General features: G+C 46.6%; 1 protein-coding gene across 2 annotated transcripts in view; it reads right to left on the bottom strand.

The window, feature by feature from the left end:
- numbl (NUMB like endocytic adaptor protein) overlaps window positions 1-8,515 on the bottom strand; it is a 109,699-nt gene extending 101,184 nt beyond the window's left edge. For both annotated transcript variants that reach the window (XM_063205499.1, XM_063205501.1), the window contains exon 1: window positions 8,205-8,515. The gene's annotated coding sequence lies outside the window, so the exon portion shown is untranslated. The remainder of the gene's footprint in view (window positions 1-8,204) is intronic.
- Between the last annotated feature and the right edge of the window lie 2,148 nt (window positions 8,516-10,663).

Here is a 10,663-nt window from a genome sequence, read left to right as displayed (position 1 = left end):
TCTTCCTCTCTCCTGTCCTCTTCTCTCTGGGTGACAGTACACCCCATCACCATGATCGTCAACCCTCCCCCTGTTATAGCCGGTGAAGCCGCTGTTCTTTTCCTCTCCTTCTCTGTGGGTAATAGCATCCCCTCATCACCATAGCAAACAAAGCCTATCTTCCTCTCCTCCTCTAGGTGATAGCATCCCCCCATCATCATCATCAGTGGTGGCAGTAAACACACTTTCTCTCTTCCTCCTCCTCTCTGGGTATCCCCCTATCATCACCTTCCCCCCCATTTCTGGTGGAAGGAGACACTCATCCTCTCCTCCTTCTCCTCCCTCTCCATCACCATCCCTTCCTTCGTGAAGCCACCTCTCTCTTCCTCTACTCCTCTCCGTTCTCCCATCATCATCATCATCATCTCTCCTCTCATTACAGCGAGTGAAGCCACTCTTCTTTTCTGTGGGTGATAGCATGCCCCCATCATCATCATCATCATCGTCATCATCATTAGCAGCGGAAGCAGTAACAGTAGCAGCAGCAGCAGCAGCAGCAGCAGCAGCAGCAGCGGAGGCAGTAACAGTAGCTGCACCTCCTCCACGTCTGCCTCCCTCCATCATCAGTCATTACTCACTCACTCCCTGTCCCCTCCCTTACCACACACACGCAACACATTAGCACCCCCGACACACACACACACACACACACGCGCGCACATGCATGCTCGCATGTCCGCGCACACACACACACATACACACACGTGCGCACATACACACACTGGCATGCACGCACGCACAATAACATCTCTCTCCCTACACTCATCAAAAGCACCTCATCTCCCCAATACACACACTCCAGAACTCATCATCTGTTTCCTCCTCCACCTCCTCCTCCTCTACCTCCTCCTCCTCTACCTCCTCCTCCTTCTCATCTCTCTCTCTATCTCTCTTCAAATTGGACAAAGTGATACCGCTCTCCCGTTCTCTTCCTGTTTCCATTACGTTTCTCTTTTCTCTCTTCCAATCTATCTTTCTCCTCTCTCTCTCTCTCTCTCTCTCTCTCTCTCTCTCTCTCTCTCTCTCTCTCTCTCTCTCTCTCTCTCTCTCTCTCTCTTCAAATTGGGCAAAGTGATACCGACTCCCTTTCTCTCCCTCTGTTTCCATTATTTTTCCCTCCCTCTCTTCCAATCTACCAATCCAGTGTCCCCTCTTGCATGCTCTCTCCCTTGTTCTCTCCACTCTATCGTGTTTGCCATATGTACCCCACCCCCTTCAGCTTCCATCTATTTCATCTATTCCCTCCCTCTCAGCAAAACTCTGATTTCAGTTGTCTGCCTGTTTCCACTGAGGTTGTGCTGCTCTGTATTTCTCTGTGTAAGCACAAGCCCTGATGGCACACTTTCTGTGGAGGAGAGGAGATGACAGACGACGAGCGCCGGTCGGGGCCTTGGGGGGATGGGGATGGCAGAGGGTTTTGTTGGGGAGGGGAGCTGGGAGAGGAGAGGGAAGGAGGGAGGGAGGGAAGAAGAGAGACATGGGGGAGAACTCCTGTCTTGTCTCACTTCTGTGGAAGAGACACCACTTGGGGGGGACAGGGGGATGGGGATGGTAGCGGGCTTGTGTTAGGGAGGGGAGGTGGGAGAGGGAGGCAAGGGGAGAAAGATGACGGAAAAAACTCCAGCCTCACTTCTGTGGAAGACACAACACTTGAGGGGGCAACAGGCGGAGGTGGAGATGGAAGAGGGGAGAGGGGTCATTGAGGATGCGGAGGTGGATGACATGCAGAGAGAGAAAGAGAGAAATGGTGGGAAGTCTTGACTCACTTCTGGGGAAAAGACAACATTCGGGGGGGGATGGGGGATGGGGGATGGTGGGTAGAGGGGGTGTTGGGGACATGGAGGTAGGGGGATGGAGAAAGAGGGAGATGGGGAAACGCCTGCTGCCTCAGGCTGGCATGACAAGATGGGGACCAGCTGCAATTCACTGTCATGTCATGTCATCCACCCCCACAAAAGCCCTTACACACGAGAGAGAGAGAGAGAGAGAGAGAGAGAGAGAGAGAGAGAGAGAGAGAGAGAGAGAGAGAGAGGGAGAGCGAAAGGCACACATGCACACACACACACACACACACACACACACACACACACACACACACACACACACACACACACACACACACACACACACACACACACACACACACACATACACAGGCACACACTCACACTCACACACTCAGACAGATGCACGCACACACACACACACACACCACCATTCTGGCTCGGGGGTTACTCTGGTTCAAGTCACTTACAGATTGGAAGTGAAATGGTTCTTGACACAATGAGAGCAATTATGGCCCATTACCAACGTTTCCTCTGTCTGAGGTGTTCGCCACGGCTGGAGAGAAAGACATCGAGGGCATCTCTGTTATTGCTCAAAACATCACTGACGGACCGACGGACCGACATCCTTTCTTTCTCTGCGTGCGTGACGGAAGCTGTCATTGATTTGATCACACGATGACCACCAAGGTCAATCCTGGACTGTGTGTTTGAGATGACTCGTGTTATTTATGACTAGAAGTACACATGTGAAACATGTTAAACACTGATTGCATTGCAGTTTTTTGGGTTGGACTTTGATCCAAGGCAGCCAATCCTTAAATGTGACAAAAGTGGACGAGAGTGCAAACATGTGAGCAGCAGACATCGCAGGAGTTTCAAGGAAATTCTGAGGAAACGGAGAAGCAAACGCCACGTTCTAATACATGTCATTGTTCAGTGCTGTTCGCAGGAAAATAGTCAAGACAGAGACAGAGAAAAAGAGAAGGGGGATAGGGAGCCAAAAAAGAGGAGGAGAGCGACGGGAGTGGCAGAGAGAGAGGGAGAGAGAGAGAGAGAGAGAGAGAGATAGAGGCAGACAGACAGAGAGAGAAGAAAAGAAGAAGAAGAAGAAGAAGAAGAAGAAGAAGAAGAAGAAGAAGAAGAAGAAGAAGAAGAAGAAGAAGATGATGATGATGATGATGATGAGAAAGATGGGCTAGAGACTGAAATTGAAAGTGTGTGTGTGTGTGTGTGAGAGAGAGAGAGAGAGAGAGAGAGAGAGAGAGAGAGAGAGAGAGAGAGAGAGAGAGAGAGAGAGAGAGAGAGAGAGAGAGAGAGAGAGAGAGAGAGAGAGGACCATACATGGCTTTCTCATGTTGACCCAGGGAGCCATGAAATTGTGTGTGATTGCCACTGCTTGCGCACAACAGGGTGGCAATCAGGCTCCCAGGAGCGGTCCAAGCCTTGTCTGGTTCACGTTCAGTGTGCAAGTTGCAAATGGAGTTCCAATGAGGAGAAAAAAATGAGACTGAGGATTGCAATTAGTACAAAACTCTGGCATCATACACAGTCAAATTTGACAGTGTCAACACTTTGCGAGTAGGCCCAAATAGAACAGTGTTCATCTTAACTCTTTAGGTGTTAAATTAACACGGACAAATCCATTGTGTAGACTCATTTGGAGGCCTGAGAGGAGAGTACGGCTACTCACGCTAAGGCAGCCGGCTGACGCAAATGCCTCTGGGGGGAGGACAAGGTCAATTTGGAGTTCAAAGCCAAGCACACTTTCATGTGATTGCAGAAAATTACTCTCTATTTTTTTTGTACGGCGGGACCTTTTTTTTTTTTTTTTACCTCAGACAACAGGAGTTCTGATGAGATTTTACTAGAATTTTCCATCTGCTACCATTTCATCTGGTATATGTGTACTATACAGTATAATCAGAGAGAGAAGAGAGAGAGAGGTTCCACTGGCCCATTGTTTCCTGGTTCTATTATGGCCACCCTTAGGCAGACCTAGGCAGACCTAAGGACTGTTCTATTCATTGTAGGACCATTATGACACGCCCCTTTAGGCAGACCGGAACCTGGTCGCGTTAGGTGCCCATAGAAACCTATTATGTTGGCATATCTCTATAGAATATCTCTGGTATAATGTGTTCTGTAAAAAGTCCCAATTTATAACAGAAAATCAGCAACCAAACATTTTCAGGACAAATGTCAGATAAGAAGGCATTATACACCTCACCTAACCTGACAAGTAACGTAATGTAAGACATGAGCTCACAACAGTGAACGAAAAACTGCTCTTGTTCCATGCAAAACAAACACACATCCAAGACCATCTCCGATCCATCAACAGTAGTAAGTAAGTGCTCCAGCGCGCCAGAAAACACAGTACTGACTCTCTCTCTCTCTCTCTCTCTCTCTCTCTCTCTCTCTCTCTCTCTCTCTCTCTCTCTCTCTCTCTCTCTTTCTACATCTGCCAGAAAAATACTCTGCCAGTCCACCAGCATGAGCTGGAAAACATTACAAATGAAAGAAAACATTGGGAGACGTTTTTAAGGAACTGTTTCTGAGTGCAGTGGATATAGGTTGTGGGATAGCCCACAGTGTAGGAAAAAGGCGGGACACGCCATTTAGCAAAAAAATAAGTTTCCCCATAGCTTCTACCGTAATCACTAATGTACACAAAACATCAGACCGTTCTCACAATAGGTCATCCAACACAGGCTGGAACAATATTATGCACAACATGGGAAAAGCTTTGTTTACACGGGAAAAGCTTAAGATTAGCCGTGACTGCGCAAGCATTAAAGTGGGTGCTGTTTTGCCTCCACGCCCCTCAAAAAAAAATACATTAAGCAGCTCAGTAAAACCCATCATTTTACAGAACTCTTTGTAGCCCTACAGTAAAAAAAACAGTGTTACTTCAACACTTAGAGAGTACTCTGGGATCGAATACATTCAGAAAATGTTAAATAGACTCTCTTAAGTGTTGAAATACCCCATCATTTTATGACTGTGTACGGTAAAAAGTCATGCAAGACATACCGCAACTCAGAAGACAAACAGAATGTAAAAGAAGTGTTAACGAGTTTAAACAAGCTGAGTCCCTATGATTTTGGGAATGGTTACAGTATGACTCTGGGACTCTGGCATATGACCTGGCACATGTGGGTTCCAAAGCATTTGTGAGAACATTCTGAGTTTGGCTTCGGGAGAGAACTTTAAAAGTGGGACACAACTTCACATGAAAATGCCCCGTTGCCCCAAATAACTTTTTTGCTGTAACACATGGTTTTTGGGGAAAACTTCTTAACCTACCAACAAACAGGGAATGGAGAACAATAATTCAAAAATTAGCTCATCAAGGCTTAAGCCTACTCTCTGTTAAAACAGAGAAGTCTAAACAAACAAAACTATAGTCATTATTATACTTTAAAACATCCATCCTGGTGATAACCAATATGACGTCTACATGTGAGGCTACTCAACAAAATATAGCCCCTGGCCTTCCAGCAAACGTAACTGGATTGAAACACACACGCACACGCACACACACACACACACACACACACACACACACACACACACACACACACACACACACACACACACACACACACACACACAGTAGTGAGTGACTGCACATTCCATTGACCACAGCCACAGCACCAATGGAAAAGACTACCACCAACCATACAATCCTCCCCTCATCATCATTCTCAAGCGCTGCTGTTTCAAGAACAAAATGGCATTTCCTCCCCTTTTGCAGGGCTAGAGCGGAAACCCGGCCGGTCGGACTGTGTCCACACACACACACACACACACACTACACACACACACACAGGCAGCTCTTTTCAGAGAAGGTGTTCTCATCCATTGTTTTGCCGGTCGCACCCCGATTAGCACAAAGGCAGTGGCTAAATGTGCTCGGCTCACCCGAGGCACAGTCAGTCCAAACGTCGGCCGCTGATTGGCCGACCTTTGACCTTCCTCCCCATTGTGCTCTCAGCTGCCCGGTCTCTCGCGTGTGTCCATATGGACGGCAAAGGCAGACAGGTTGCCAACTTTTTCAAACGCCGGCCCGGTGTGTGTCCTAAGCCAGCCAGGAACAGGCACAGGCCATTAAGGAAAGTGTTTATGTCCAGACTGACTGCACCACAGTCTGAGGCCACTGAATGGTGTGTCTGTTTTAGTGACTGTTTTTAGGGGGGGTTGAGGAACCATGTATGACAGTGTGTATTTGAAGTGGATCTTCACTCCTCACAAAGTAACCCTATAAGTACAAGCTGCACACATACACACACACACACACACACACACACACACACACACACACACACTGATTCCTTTACAGAAATCCAGCCCTGACATCACCTGTGGGTTGCAGTAACCACATGGGAGACTGTTGCCAAACCCATAATATAGTGTTTTATTATATGGTTGTGACGTCATCTGTCGAATGCTCCATTCATTTCAACGGGGCTCCCCAACGTTCGGACGTCTGTTATTTTTCGATAACGGACGGGTTGGTCTATAACAGACCGCTGTCAATGGCAACAAGACTTTTCACTGCTAAAGCGACTTTTCAACAAGACTCTAATCAGCTGCTGTGATAGACAGACAGCACCCGTTGTCCTGGCTACCGCTGTCAATGGCAACAAGACGTTCACTGCTAAAGCCACTGGCTTGTATACAAGTCAGTGGCTAAAGCGAATGTTTCATATCACTCCGCAGGGGGTCCGGTCTTTTGTCACTCTAATCAGCTGCTGTGATAGACAACACCTGTTGTCCTGGCTACTGTTGCCTAGCGGTGTTCCAACGGCACTGTTTTGTTTTGCGCAGCAACAATCTTAACATTAAATAGGTCTAAAGAACTGTCCCCGCCATGTGTGAATCATGTAAGTATATCCATATAATAAGCGGGTTAACTTTCGGCGAGTCGGTCGCTTTGTGGAATAGCAGCACTTCAGAGAGAACAAGACCCCTCCGCTCCGCGTCGGGGTCTAAAGATTCTCTCTGTCGTGCTGCTATTCCACGGTAGCGACCTTCTCGCCGAACGTTAACCCTTACATAAAACATGCATGACTATAGTCTATAACTATGTAATGTAATGTAGGCCTATGTTACCATAACAACACGCTCCATAGGCCTACTACACACTTCACACACTACACACTGGACTTGTGGCTTGAAGGAACAGGCAATATTATTTTCACGACTGAAAGCAGTCACCATCTGGAACTTGAGGCTCAATGTACTCACTTTATTTACCTGCAGTAGCCTACATGTTTAGGAACATTTGACAAATAACCCATCACAGTCTGAAAGCATGTGTCCTGGATGGTAAAATTATAGCAGACTTACAGGCTGTACTGAAAACGCCAGTTACTAGTACAACAGTTTCTAGTACAACCGTCTTCTAGGGCGCGCGCACAGGTCCACATTCATTTCCTACAGTCAGGAAGGAAGCTCTCCGTCTCAAGACCCCAGCAGCCAGGCAGGCCTAGCCTACTTAATAAACTTGTCGACAGTGGCCTAATTTCGACAGTCGGGTATTAGAGCATTTATCCCCGTTCTGACACCAGAGGAAGCAAGTGTCACGATAGGCCAACGCGACATCTTCTTATTCACCAACAATTCAATTGATTCATTCAACAGCCAACTTAAACGCTCCGAATCGACCGACTCATTTAGCACAATATGCTGTCTTTTAATGGAGAGGAATGATCGGTAACAGACTAAACTAAATCACCAATTGGTACCAAACGGGGTTAAATGACTGGACAATCTGACACTTAACAGATACACACGTCCATTGATGAAACCGGCGCCCATGTGGAATCTGCGTTTACGATTCTGGTTTGGATGGGAGTCCCACTTCTATAAGACCACGTAGCGTATTAAAATACAGGGCGCGTTTTTGAAATCTCTCAGATACACTATTATCCAGAATGAATGAAGCCGTTGTCCTGCACGGTTGTGTTATGGTCCCCATTGAGGTTACGACGACTTAATAAGGCTATAATTAGTCTACATGCCGTGTGCGCCGGCAATGTGATAAAAGCGGCTACTCTTACGCGTAACAGTGCTCAACAGTGGGCCTCTCCACGCGAAATATGAATGGAAAATGGTTTACATAGTAGCACCTTTAAACCGCTAAAGGTTTCGCAATGCATGCATGCGCAATGCATCATCAGAAGTTAGCTGATAAAATGATCCAAAACTAAGCATGGCTCTGGTTTAACATCTCAACCAGTTCACAGAGCATCCCATACACTTGAGAATACTGGGTCTTGTAGCTAACGCATTTCCTTGTGATGAGAAGCTTATCTGAAGCGCAGGTTAAGAATCACAACATCATCAAACAAGCAGAATATAAACTCTACTCACCAATGGAAAGAGTGTGCTGTAGCCTACAGTCTGCACCGCCTTTTGTGTAATCCAGATAAGATATGAAAGAAAATAATTTCAAAATTTCGGTCGAAACTGGTACCTTGTAGAATCAGACGGATCTGGGCTACAACCCTTGATAGAAATGTTAAGAATCCTATGGAGTGTCCGCCTAGAAGAAATGGCATAAAATGGAACTCGGTGCGTGAGAATAGACGGCTTTCGATCAATTTTGCGTAGCCAAATCTCGGCGCTTTTGTTATTCACTGAACACTCACTTGCGCAGGAGCTTGAGGTACTCTCACGGCTCCACCCGCAAGCCCAACCTTCTGAGAAAGCCTATTGGGCGCAGCAGAGCCACCATGTAGTGTCCCTTTCCCTTCCCTCAGTGATGTTGAGCAAAATACCGTGCGCCATGGCGCCAAGTATGTTCAACTGCAGTGTGCAGGGCGGGGGGCAGGTCTGGATCACATCTCCCTCCTCCCCCTGAGCACATCTCCCTCCTCCCCCCTGAGCACATCAAGTGCCTCCCCCTTGTCATTCAGCGCTAGACATCCAGACCTGCCCACTTCTGCAAACTGCAGTTGGATGCTACTCAAGTTGACAGGTAGGCCTGTGATGATCAGCAGGGGGAAATAGACGCGTGATGCGACATGTGTCGATTCAGCATAGACATGCTTCGCAAGTTTTTGTTTTTAAACTTCCATCCCACCGTAGTAGGCCTATAGGGCCAAAGGAAAATTAAATAATCACAGCGTCGGCAGGCTACCAAACGAAGATTCTAGGCGCGTCAAGTTGTTCTATCTTGATAGAACATGGTTCCTACAACTTTACCGACAATAATAGATTAAAAAAGTACCCTACCATAACGGCAGATAAGCGGGATAACGGCCTTCGAGGTCGACCGGTTATACGAAATGAATGGCTTGGCGGAGGCAACTTTCTCTCCGCGCTGAGCGCGTCGCCAAAGTTCAAAGCCGCCGCCTCGCCATTAATTTTGTATAACCGGTCACCTCGTCGGCCGTTATCCCTTACTTATTTAGCACTCCAAACGACGAGACACGATACAAACTGTGTAGGCTGTATGCTACTATGCATTCGCCGGAGAAGACATTTGGCGCAAATTCTCAAATAGGGTGACGTCGGGATGGCGTGGGACTGTACAGACTACCATAATAGGAGGGGCGAGATCCAAAATGGGAGGGGCGGGATCTCAGACATCCAGACCTGCCCACTTCTGCAAACTGCAGTTGGATGCTACTCCATGGCGCAGGCAGACTAGAGCGCACTGCCACCCAGTGGTGATTGTTGTGTGACAGGTTGAGGGGCTGAAGAAGTTCATAAGGATGTAGTTAGTATTAAAAAATAAAGCTTGATAAGGAAAATTAATATGCAAGGTTTTCGTAAAGGAAGGGATGGACACGTGAAGAAGCAGTGTTCATAATTTGCGTAATTATTACCAGACATTGTAACACAGAGGTCCACGACAGTGGCGTCATGCGGCATCTTATCAAAAACGTTTTACAGCATTGATGATGGGCAATATCTGACACGTGTTAAGGATTAGGTGAGCAATAAAGTCTGGTGACATATGAATTTTCTCTCTCTCTCTCTCTCTGTCTGTCTCTCACACACACACACACACACACACACACACACACACACACACACACACACACACACACACACACACACACACACACACACACACACACACACACACACACACACACACACACACACACACGTCACAGAAGATTGTTTTAACAATTTGCCACCAAAGATTTTTGAAAATTCAAGTTCATGTTTTTGGCATAGTTATATTAAAATAACGTGATGTATTCAGATGGTACTGGTGACATGAAGACCTGACCAAACTAAACCATATTTTCAGTGGTTTCCTGAAAAATACATAAAATCCAAATTTACATCAGCACAGATTTTGACAACTATTAATTTGCCATTGTTACATTCATACATTTGTCAAATTGATCATATGTATGTTCTTTAAATGACTGAACCTGAGAAATTCCAACCTTCCACCTGCAGACAAGGAATGATTTATCTCGTCAGTGGCGACCGAGCCAGCTAAAATGAATATTGCATTAACCATCTTCCATTTTTCATTCCTTGAATCTCCAAAAAAGGAGCCTCATTCCTGGGCTCAAAATATCTCCCGTCACATGCATGGATGAGTCCTCCACCCACCACACAGTTACTGCATGCATACTAAAACAAACAGTTGTCTCTGCACTTGAACAAGACCATGAACATAGTACACCATCAGCAAATATCCTGGCTGGCTTGAGCAGCACCTGTTATCCTTATAATTGCAGTTATTTGACGTATCTCATGGTGAGCCAGAGTAAGATCATTTACTACCATCACGGGGTAAATGAACAACCCAGTGTGTAGTATGATGCTGACGGGTGATAAACATGGGAGGAGAGCTCCTGGCA

Source organism: Engraulis encrasicolus, chromosome 8, assembly GCF_034702125.1.
Source record: "Engraulis encrasicolus isolate BLACKSEA-1 chromosome 8, IST_EnEncr_1.0, whole genome shotgun sequence".
Lineage (NCBI taxonomy): Eukaryota > Metazoa > Chordata > Actinopteri > Clupeiformes > Engraulidae > Engraulis > Engraulis encrasicolus.
Note: the sequence above shows the minus strand (reverse complement) of the source record. Positions and strands in the feature narration are given on the sequence as shown.